A 12740-nucleotide genomic window follows, 5' to 3' on the forward strand; every position below is an offset into this window, starting at 1 on the left:
TTTTACTTCCCTATATCTCATAATTTAAAAAATATATTTATAATTTAATAATGTATTCATATTTAAGTTCTTCCTCTATTATCTTAGAAGTAAAAGTATCCTTACACTCTTCTCTCAATCCCGCTTCTCTCGGATATTTCTTATTTTTTAATCCCCAGCCTCAAATTTAATCTGTAAATATTGGTTTTGCCTTAGCTACTTTCTCTCAACTTATAAATAAAAACAAATATTGGGCATCCTAAAAAAAAATGAACAAAATTTCATTGATTCTTATAATTCTTCCAGATCTTTTCTCTCCTACATCAAAGATTTTGGAAAAATATAGTCTACACTTACTGCTTCTAAATCTCATTGTTCCATAAGTTTCCAACCTACTGTCTTCTGCCTTCTTCTGTTACCCTAATCAGTTCATTCTCTCAAACCTAACTTCAATGCCAAATTCAGTGAGCTTTTTCTCACTTTACTTGACACATATGCAACATCCTTGGTGCAATTATCTTTCTTTTGTGTCTAATATATCATTATTTTGTGATTTCCTACCTACCTCTCTAAATAGCTCCTCTATATCTTTCACCAGCTTTCTCCACCTCAACTCATCACTAAACTGTGGATTTTCTTCTTGTGTCCCTTACAAATCTCTTATTAAAATTCTTCAAAAGGAAGCGAGGCCTTTAAACACTGTATCGCTCATGTAGTCAAAACCAAGTTGCAAAGGAATGATCACAGTTATTTATATAGTCTTGAAAATACTCAATATGCACCCCTCATATCATATGGCACACATTAATCGTGTAGTCTGGTTAATCTCAGATCCTTTAAAGTCGATTATCTTCAAGGTTTAAATGGCAGCTACAATGCATTCCTTCATTTCCTCAAGGCTACAAGGGGGAAGTAGTATAAACATGACAAATATGAGGTTCTTGATTATATGTTAACATATAATCTATTCTTAAGTAATATATTTTGAAATAGTTCAATCCTGTTTAGTTACTCTGAATCAATTCTGGATTTTCTTTAACCCTCCTTTAGTTCTGCCTTGCACATAAATGTCAGTGTCTCCCTAATCTACATCTGTGAGCCCTACCTCCATTCTGAGATCTTAAATCTGCTCTCAAATGCCTCAAAAATACCTTGAATACCTTAAGGATACCTCAAACTCAATACTTACAAAGCAAACTTATTTTCATCATTCTTTTCCTAAATGCAAGACAAAAATTACTACAAAACAAAAAAGCTAAAATAAAAACTTGTTATTTTTCCTCACTTTCTTTCCTATTTTATTTAATGATGTCATCTTTTCTAACTGTCTGGGCTAGAAACACGAGAGTTATTGTCTTTTCTTCATGATTCAAATATCCAACCTGTTTCTAAGTTTTAGCTTTTCACTTGTAAAATGATGTTAACATCTGACTCCTTCATTTCATTCAAAATAATTGCCCCAATTCAACTAAGCACCACCTCTCACATAGACTGTTACCATAGTCTCTTAGTTGCTTATTCTCAAGGCACCTTCTATAATGCAACCACAACTATCCTTCTGAAACACACTTTTGACCTTCACTGCCTACCAAGTCAGGCCTAAATATGGTGAGAAAGACTTAGAGGCTCCCTCCCCACCCCGCATCAAACCCAAGGTTCTCCTTCCAGTCAGTGACCCTTCTCAGCCATTCACTGGAACATCACTCTATGGCAAAGAGGCATCTTTGGAATCTACACATTTCAAACATTCCACACAGGCATACTGATGGCAGAAATATTCATTCTAATAGAACTTTGCTGTACTTTTAGTTGTACATGTTGTTATGTTTTCTTTTGACGTTTTAGCTGATAGCTAAAGTTTATTCAAGTTGTTGTTCTTGTCCTAAGAATATCCAAGATAAGAGTCCAAAGATGGTAGTTAAGAAATATGGGGAATGAGATGTTCTCTCCATTCTTTCCTTATCTAGTCCCCACTTCCCTAGTCAACTAGTTGTTTTGTTTTCCTATTGGGTGAAACTGGCAACTTCAAATCAAGTTCCCCATAGGTTTTATCTACATACATCTGCATAAAATAAAAATAATTCCACATAAAGCTTCACCCTGCTGATTAGGTATTATTATTTCCATCAGAGGTGAAGAAATTGAGACTCAGAGGCATTTAGTGAGTTGAGCAAGTTCATTCAGAGTTGGGGTTTTAACCCAGTCTTTCTGAAACCACAGTTCTTGCTCAGTCAAATATTCCAGTCCTAATAACTTCTACCTCTTTTCGTCTCTATGAAACTGTAAACTGCATGATAGCGGTGAGCACAACCTTCCTACTCACTCCTGTGTCCAAGAGTCTCACATAAAGTCTGAGATATAGGAACATGATGCACATTACTAAAAGAAAGGATGATGGACTGACCCTGACCGATACTGTGGAACAGGTCACCTTTATCATAGGCACAACAGTCTCCACTCAAACTTCATTTTACTCTTTGGTAATAGGTCTCAACCCTCCTGGTGTTTGTCCCCAGCCCGTTTATTTGGATTGTAATATAAATCAATGTCAGTCATTTCTTCCAAGTATACTTGCAATTAACCTTTATTTCTAAGTATTAATTTTATATTAAAAAAAACCCTGAACCTCAGCTTACCTCCCTTCATAATAACTCCAAGGAATAGGCAGAGTGCCGCAGGACTTGTTTACATGTAGCAGCCCCTGTTCCCTCCAGAAAGAGATCAAAATTATAATCGTTATGGCTATAGATGCTGAAAGACAATTCCAGGGAATTGCTGGGAGTGCAGAAGCTGGAAAAGTTAGTGAAGAATCCAGTGTGGTTTAGTAAACAGAACTTGGGCAGTAATTTTGTGGCGAGAAATGAGTAAAGATTTTACAACAACTTGAGCATTGTCTAGGAACTCAAATATGGAATGCCTTTCCCTCATTTGAAATTACAATGCAGTTTTATTAGCACTATGTTGAAATCCATTTATTAGGCAGTCTCCAAATTAAGTTGTACATTTCATTTCCTTTTTTCTCATAGGCTGAATATGTATAATAGTGCTTTCTAAAGTCACATTTCCTTTTGTAAGGGAGTGTAAGGGAGCATGACACTATCAGAAAGTGCCATCAGCCAAATGGATGTCAGCAAGACAGCACAATAGTATCCACTCATGATCAACTTGGTACATTTCGTACTAGCAATTGATTTAGTACATTAATGAATAGCTAACTGAGAGTTGGTATACAATAAAAATGATTTATTGCAAAGATGTTGATATTCATGGGAAAATGAGGAGAAATATATGCCAAAACAACACAAAGAAGACTAAATGTAGATCTAAAACAGAATTGAAAGTGTCGTTGTTGCCTGCAATGTCATTTTACTTAAACTTCTGTGATATCTTCTTGGAGGGAAAAAAAATATCTTTGGAATCTGTATCTATGCTTGGAATGTTTTAAATTCTTAGAATGTAAGGATGTTTCTTGGAATCTTTCTAGATTGGATAGAAAGAGTAATTCTCCAGAAATTCTTATATACCAGGATAAAACATATTAATTTATTCATATTATTCATTTTAGCTATAAGGATTTAAATATATATGAATTCCACTTACTGTAGGCAAGAAAAATTATTCTTTCTCATTAAAAAGAGATTCTTAACCTTAATGCTATTGACATTTTGGGCCAGGTAACTCTGCTCTATGGTGTTGTCCCTGACTTCTAGCTGCTAGATGCCAATAGAAATACCCAATTTTGACAAAAATGTCTCTAGAATATTGCCCAGTGTGCACCAGGAGGCAAAATTGTTTCCCAGTTTAGAACCACTGCACTAAAGCAAGACATAATTCTTGACATTTATTCACTAGCATAAATCATAAAAAATAGCTAAGTTCCCTGAATAATATATATTGGACAGATTATGTCAATCTCACTTTAAACATTTTTCTTATGATTTTTTTTCCAAAATTGAAATACACCCCCTACCCATTCCATATATTAAAAGGCTACCTAAGTTATAAAGCCCATCTCAATCTACATTCAAGCTGTAAAATCTTCTCTTATTGGCAACATTTTTCCAAAGGATTATTTAAGCCCATTTCATCTTCCCACTTACCCCACACACTGCTCACAGGCAAAGCTGCTGCACAAGTAAACATCGAAGTGAGGCAAGTTTGAGTTCCAGCCCCAAAACATAACAGCTCTGTGATTCTGGACTATGTTAACTAAACTTTAACCAAACTTCTTACACCAGGGCCTGTTGTGGGGTAGGAAGAGGAGGGAGGGATAGCATTAGGAGATACACCTAATGTAAATGACGAGTTAATGGGCACAGCACACCAACATGGCACATGTATACATATGTAACAAACCAGCACATTGTGCACAAGTACCCTAGAACTTAAAGTATAATAAAAATATATATAAATAAATAAAAATAAACAAAAATAAAAATTAAAAAATTAAAATAAAGACAGTACATATCTCATAGTATCACTGAAATGAATACATAAAGTATGTATAATGTAAAGTCCTAAGAACTTTGCTTAGAATTTTTGTTTATTTAAGAAACACTTATATTGTGCATACTATGCCATAATTTCATTTAAGCTTCATAAATAATAGTAGAATTATTACTCCCATTTAACAGTTGAAGAAACTGAGACATAAAACAGCCAAGTAACTTGTCCAAGTTCACACGGTTAATAAGTAGCAGAAGGGAGATTTGAATCCAAGCAAGCCAGTTCCAGAGTCCTTGTTTAAACCACTAAACAATGCTTCCTCTTTGTTATAAATTACACACTCCATAAAGTTATCCACAGTAGATATTATCATTATTTTTCTTGTAATTTTCAAGGTACTAAATAAGTACTAACTACATAGCACATACTCAGCAATTACTGATGTGGACATTAGTCAAGCCTTGCTGGAATACGTGCTGGGTTATATTTCTTTAATATTTCATTTCGAAGTTAAAATCTCAACATTGTCATTTCGTTTTGCATCTGGAGATTTGAATTATTCTTATACATCAACAAAAAATAGTTTTGTCTGGAATTTTATCTAAATTATTTCATTAAAATATATTGATATATTAAGTGAGGAGTGAGAATGAAAAAGTGCATCCAAGGAGCCAGTAAAATTTACAGAGACCCTCAGACCACAGCTCAGCTAAGTTTAATCCATTGTTTCAGTCTCTACGTTACCTAATTTTTATTTTTAAGAAAGATTTTATAATATTAAGATATACTAAAATAACATATAGTAAGCATTTTCACATAAATGTTTAAATTTTTAGAGCAGCAGAGGTATTCTCTTAGACATAAAAACTTTAAGAACATACTTGTCCTTGGTAATTTAAGAAACAGTTAGCCTCTGTTTAAATTTAATTCCATTAGATTTTAATCACATACTTTCTCTACAGAAGTGGCATATGGTTTTTGATCAATTGACGTTATTGAAATATCATAGAATATTATTCACTGTGTTCATCCGACCTAAAACACATGAATACACACATACACAAACAAAAAAAAATCTAATAAAGTATAGAGACGAAAAGGATTGACGGTATTCGTAAAACCACTTAACAACTTTGTAAACTATCTAACATTCTAAGCTGATGAGGAAGGCACAATAGTGCCTTACTAACACATTATATTTCTCCACTACACAGAAAAGACAAGATAAGAGATGTGAGAGAGACATGCGTTATGAAACACTTTACTCATCTTGAAATTATCTTCCACGAAAAGACCATTGGGAAATAATTTCATTATACTTAGAATTTTTAAAATCTTGGGTGGATACTCTAAAACATTCCAAAACCATTAATAAACTAAAACTCATGTTCAGTCATAACCTGAAGACTGATGCTAAGGAAATATTTATATCAGAAAAGATATATTTTACGGTTGCTGGTCTATACTTTGGCTAAAGTATAGACCAACAGCAATGCCATTTATAAAAAATAAGATTTGAAACTCCATAATTAATGTAAAAAAGATTAATTAAATTCACTCAAAGGTGTTGTAAAATTTCCTGTGCATTCAACCTTAGAAAAATTCTAGTTAGTAGTGGATAGAAGTAGGAGTCATTTATAATCTTTAAAAAGTGAAGTATAAAATTGTTTTCTAAAATTCTGTCTCACTGAAGCAAAAAAGGAAGCAATATCAAAAAATAAAGTCATCATCACACACTTTCATATATTTTACTCATTCATCCAATATTCCCTGAGATCTTACTACTATGCCAGAATCAGAATTAAGCTGCTTCTTCTTTTTTTTTTTTTTTTTTTTTTTTGGTGAGTAAGCCTCAGGCCTTAGTCTTAAAAGTGCATGATTATACTCCCATGTGACAAGTGTTACAAAGAAGTCTAGACAGCTGCTGAGGGAGCACAGGGAGTGAAATGCACCCAAGTGTTTTCGGAAAAGCGTTTAACAATGGAGATACCATTCTCCATTTTGTTCTCTCAAGCTGAGAAAGAAGGGTCCAATAATTTGCTCAACACAGAAATTCATAATGGAAATTTCTTGTCTCTAAGGTGAAAAATTGAAAATTAGTCCAATGCACAGACTACCCAAAAGAATATGCTTGGTTCATACGAAGATGACATTGAAGAAACAGATGTCTTTTCATATTTGTGTTTGAAGTAACTGTGATAATAATGGGTCACATTTATTGAGCACTTACTGTGCGTTAGGCATATAAGTACTTTGCATATGTCAACTAGTTCAATATCTCAATATCGCCCAAGACAGTGGAAGGCAGAGACAGGAGAAGTAATCTGCCCAAGGACACAAGACTCGTGAGTAGTCTGCCCTCTCTCCATCTTTCCTGGAGCTTCTGATCACCGTGAAACTCAAGAATAGCTACCAAACAGATCATTTATTTTCATATTGATTCCTACATGCTCTTATTGCTAAAGAAGGCTCTTAAAAGATTAAATACATAATGTTTCCCTAAATATTCAACACCCTTCCTCTCACCCCAACATTTACAAATAGGAAGATTGAGTTCTAAGCTCCTTTTTCCAAGGGAATGATTAACACTTTGTATTGAGAGGTGGGACCTCTGAAGAGGATTAAGCAGGTCGCCCTACAGGTGAGAGGATTGAGGCTGCAACTTTGGAGAGATAAAGCTGAAGGAAAGAGGGTTACCCTTCGGGGAAAATGTTATGCATTTGGATTTTCTTTAGTTTCTACAAGTTTTAGAAGCCCATGCTTCTTGTGCATTGTATACTGCATGGCGACTACAGGATGGCCATGGAGTCTGAACTCCAAACACCATCACCCGGAGAACAGCAGTAAGATCTCCCTGGTGTGCTGCATGATCGCTGGGGAAGACTGCTCTGAAAGGCATTTTAGTGCCTGCCAAAAAGTGGATGGCCAGAATCCATGAAGACAACATTTAACAGAAGGGTTGATGCCAGTGATGGCAAACAGCAAAGATTATGCAAGCCCTACTCCTAATTTATAGGCAATTATAAATGCCTAGAATTCCTGTAGGACCTTGGAGTGAGGGAGATCACTGACAGTTCCCCCACCTTCTCTAGGGAATAGGGCTCACAATCAAAATTAATGTGATTTGGAAAAATCATATAAGCAGAGGTTTCATGGACCTAAGCAAGAATACAGAGACTATCCACACCATTACACGGTGATGTGTTCACTTTTAGAAATTTTTCCACAGGACTGCAAAGACATAAAAAGCAACACAGCGTGATTTAAAAAGGACTGAACATTTGCACATATTTAGAATATCTACTTTATGCATGAGCATACTGTCAAAATAAACTGTTAAAAAAACTTTCATAGTTATTTCACGAATCTTATAAATGTTCAACATGCATCCCTCACATTACAAGGCCCACATCAGAACTGTTGCTGACTCATGCTAGACAACGCATCTCCACTAAAGGAGAGGCAAAGGCACAGTGGGTTCCTTCTTTCCTCAAGGCCATAAGGCAGAACAAACTCAAGTTTTCATAAGTCCCCACAAGAAAGCATGTGGTCTAAAACATTCAAAAAAACTTTTGCATTCTGTTTGGAATCACCCTGGTTTTGTGCTTACATTCTCTGACAATGTGTGAAAGGTGAAAGTTTAAACTTCCCTTTGGGAGAACAGCCATATTTTCATTAGCAGCAAGGATTTACCTAAACTTCATACAGTGGAAACATATTACACCACGAGAGTGCCGCATCGGAACCAAAGCTCTTTGCAGGAGAGAATAAAACAATATTTTACCATGCTGCAGTGGTCAAAAGCAGGGTACCTAGAGTGACGCTGCCTGGGTTCTTAGATGGATCACAAATATCACACAATCAAATATCACACAGTCAAATATCACGCAATCACCAATTAAGCTGAAAGAGAATTACATATTAAACTATTTATGGAAGGTATCTTTATATGTATGAGGGAAAGACTATATTTGTAAATGTGTGTGTGTATAGTACATTTCATGCACTAATCATTTAACATGAAGTGAGCACTGTGACTTTTGAAACAATAAAAATATATGTTCTTGTTTTCTCATGGCTTGTAATCTGGTATTTTCATGATTTTAGTATAAAATAATTTCAGAATTTAACATTGTAATTGTGGTATTAAAGTATTTGTGTTTATTTCTATCATTCTCATTGATAATGTAATGAGTCATGTAATTAAGCATCCTTTTATAACAATTTCAAAAATAAACAATATTAATGTATTCATGATTATTTCATTTTACAAAAGTAACATCAGCAAAAAACAAAAGTCTTAGAATCTTTGTTCCATCATGGATTTTTAAAGTCTTTGCTCTGCTCACAAGTCCTATAGATCTCAGGGTAAGCAAACATAAACTAGAAGAAATTGCCTAGACCTTATCTTTCAAAATGTGGTTCATGGGTCAGCAATGTCTACATCAGTTGTATGTTAGAAATTCGGAATCTACTCCCCAAACCTACAAAATCAAAATCTGCATTTTGAATAAAAACCCCCAGTGACTCATATGGACATTAAAATTTAAGAATCACTGTTTGGGGAAGATTAGGTCCAGCCTTAGAACTGTAAATAGCACAACCCTTTAAAATTAGAAACTTGATCCAAATCTTGCCAGGAAGTTATCAGAAACAGAATATCATTTACCGACAGACACAGGCTTTTTGAATATTAAGAGCTTGAGGTTATTAAGAAAATCTTAAAGAAGTATGTTAAGATATTAATACGATCTTATAAAATTGGCTTGAATACAATGAGTTCATAATTTTCCCAAGCATATGTATTTTTTATTAGAGTTTAAATGTGAGCATTAAACACTGTTGTCATCTGAATACTTAAGTAAAGTTAGATCCACCTGCAATCCTACACCTGTTCTTGGAAGCTCTAATGTTTATGATGCTAATTCTGTAAAGACAAAGAGTTTATGTGTCTAATAAAGGGACCAGACAAGGAAAGAATCCTCAGTATATATATCCATAATTAGGATAGTTCTAAAACTCTAATATTCTGTGGTATTTTATCACTTAAAAAACACTATGGCATTTCTTATCTAATCTCATCGCAGGGAGTGAAACATGGCTCTAATAGTTCTGAATTCTAAGGCTAGCCTCCATTACCATTCAGGATCTGTGTTTTCCCCAACACTTTCTAAAAGAAGCAGAAATTCAGTAAGGTAGCTATTGCATTTGTGTCAGCTATTTCATTTTGTTATAAAATGAAGTCTGTGGCCAGAGTTGTGTGTTCTGTTTCTTATAGGCACAAAGAAAATTCTATGACCAATTGAAATACTACACTCACTGCAGCCATTCTGCAAACATATCTTCTGTTAAAAGAGGAAAGGGACAATGTAGAATATAGAGTTTAACACACATTAACCCAGCGTTTAGCACCCAACATGATGCTGACATGTAGCTTGTTACATATCACATCTACAACAACTTCCTGTAGGTTTAAAAGTAAAAGTTATATTAATATTGCCAAATTAATGCAAGCTACTCATTTCAAAGATAAAAATAGAGCAATGATTTTGAGTCAGGTATAAATATGAACTTCAGACTGCCTCTTCCTATGAACTGTAAACATAAGAATGCAGAAGGGGTCATTACTAGAGCACTGGGTATAAATGCTACATTTGAGTAATACTGAAATTAGCAACCACGTCTGGGAAGGAACTGGCAGCTGTCTTATTCTTGGCTTGTCAATGCCCTCAAGTAAAAACAAGGAATGAAAGAGATGCTATAAATTAAAATGTCAGCTCTGACTCTTCAAAAGACAGTTTATTGGGTGTTGCTGATTTTATTCTGAGGTTTTAACAGTGCAGAAGCATATTTCTAAATGTAGGTAGTTAGGGTAGCATGATTTATCCAAGGACAAAATAAAAAATAGATATAATCTTAGTATTATCCTTTTTAAAAGGAGATATGAATATTTTACCAAGAATTAACTAGTTGATTTTTTGTCTTGGTACCGTTGAGAAAGCACTCAGACACACAAGCAAGGCAGAAAACTCCAATAGTAATCCATCATTCTTCTTTACCAAGATGTAGAATTTTATGGAACTCTACCTTTATAAATAAGTGCAGACACTATGAACAACAGAAGAGGATGTAGAGTTCTGTGATCCTGATCTTCACAGATCTTAGGACTTTTAAAAATAGTTCTTATAGCTCTATTCTTGTCTATGTTTAAAGAACTGCTATATACAAACACCCCAAATTCAGCTATTTGGTAATTTGTATAGATCAAGCTCTCCAAGAAATATCATCAAAATTCCTCTCAGAAAAGTGATGGCTAATACCTGTGCCTTTTCTCACTAGAGTCTCCCACAACTTTTCAAAAACAAAGTGGTTGCCACTATATATCATCTATTCACTTTTCCATAGTAACTTTATCACTATATTTATTTCACTAAAACTCCTTCATGTTCTTTTTGTCTCCTCCTGACTCCTGTGAACTCATTAAGGTGATACAAATGGTCGACAACAACTCCCTCCCCACACACACAAAAAAGTAACAATTCAAAAAAAAATCCAATTACAAATGTTGAATAAAAATTCTAACAGAATGCCATAACACTGTCCTTTCTGCCACAGCAATTAATCTTCAGTGGCCATTCCTTCCATGGGTTCTTCACTTTAAAAAGGAAGCTTCTAAAATTAAGAGTCTAATCTGTGTTATGTACACTGTGGGGATCCGAAACCTAAATGTTCCCTGTCCCAGGAGATTAATTAATATCTCAGGTTCATTCTTTTAGTAATATTATCAATATCAATTCAAAGAGATTTAAAATGAAACTTTCAGCATTAATTTTTTCCCTTTTCTAATTATAATAAATAACCATTGCCAAAGTGCCCGGGCCTACCATGAAGTTGCTAGAAAATCAGATCCACACCAGTTGAAAGAGACTCATGGAGTATAAAGTTTGAACTGCTGTTGGACTCATCTTAAGCACAATAACAACCATTGTCTCTACACAACAGAACGCTGCATTGATTAAAAAAAAGGGGTGGGGGGATTGCTGCTGCTTTATCTAAGAGATAATAACTGTATTTTTGAAAGTCAAATTAGCTCTGTCTTTTGCATGCCTGACAAGCTACTGACATAGAATTTAGTTGAATTAAGAATGGCTTTTCCAACACACAGCGTGACCTCTTTGGTTGTAAAACCCATGCCTTTTCTTAAGAGTATGGTGGGTAATAGTGTCTAAATACAGTTTCTAATGAGGCTTCTCTTTCGCAGGGGCCTTTCTTTCAGTAAATTCTCATTTAAAATGGTGAAAATGAAAAGAATTGTAAAAAGCAAAATAAGAATAACTTCAGAAAAATATTAATAAAGGGATGATTAGATGGGTTAAACTGAAGTCTGAGATAAAATTTAAAATGTAAACATCTGATCAAAGCTAGTTTTGAAGAAATTGCCATTGCTCTCCTCACCTGTCATGAAAACCACTGCTCAGCCAAAACTCTTGCTGTTAGATTCTACCTAACAATCCTCTCCTTGCTTCAGACATTTACCAACTTCCTGGACTCTCCTCATTCACTGAAGGTATGAGCCTTAAGCTCACATTCTTTCTTTTCTTAGTATCTAACTCCTCCTCTTTACTGGCATTTTCATTCCATTTCAACAGGCTGAAGTCCCTCCTGTTCTTTGAAAAAAAAGAAAAACCTATTTTCCACATTCCTTTCCAATACATTTAATATACCACAATCACAACATTTTGAAAAATGAAAATTCAGTTGTGTGACTTACTACTTAAATGCCATCAAATTCTTCCCATTGCATTAATGAAAAAATCTCAGTCCTAAGTCTTTGTCTTACCAGGACTTATCATCCTAGTCTCATCTGCCCCTCCAGCCCCCACCTCTGTTATCTATTCTCTAGTAATATTGGGTCTGTTCTAGCTCCTCACAAGCATTCTGGTCTTTTTGCCTTGGAACATGCTGTTTTCTCTGCCTAGGACTTCTTCTTGCTCTCATGACCAAGATACTTTTCCTTTAGGTACCAGTTTAAATGTCATTTGGGCTGGGAACCCTACCTGTTTCCTGGACGATACATTGCAATCTCTGTTCTTTTTCCAAAACCTGTTTTGAAAGTTAAATTATCCATTCCCATATTAACAATCTAAGATGTTAACAAATCTAAGACATTATTAAATCTAAGATGTTATCAAATTCATCATCATAATACTTTGTTGTATCCATTATTATTTGTATTCCCATTTGCATGAATTCCAAAGATTTAAATAATAAGATTATACAAGGAAAATTGCCTTTTTAAAAAACATGGAGAAAGA

At 34.5% G+C, this 12740-nt stretch overlaps 1 protein-coding gene across 3 annotated transcripts in view; it reads right to left on the reverse strand.

Moving 5' to 3' along the window:
- The window catches only part of PLA2G4A (phospholipase A2 group IVA), a 166459-nt gene that overhangs the window by 110900 nt on the left and 42819 nt on the right, over nucleotides 1-12740 (reverse strand). The window lies entirely within an intron of this gene.

Source organism: Pongo pygmaeus, chromosome 1 (assembly GCF_028885625.2).
Source record: "Pongo pygmaeus isolate AG05252 chromosome 1, NHGRI_mPonPyg2-v2.0_pri, whole genome shotgun sequence".
Lineage (NCBI taxonomy): Eukaryota > Metazoa > Chordata > Mammalia > Primates > Hominidae > Pongo > Pongo pygmaeus.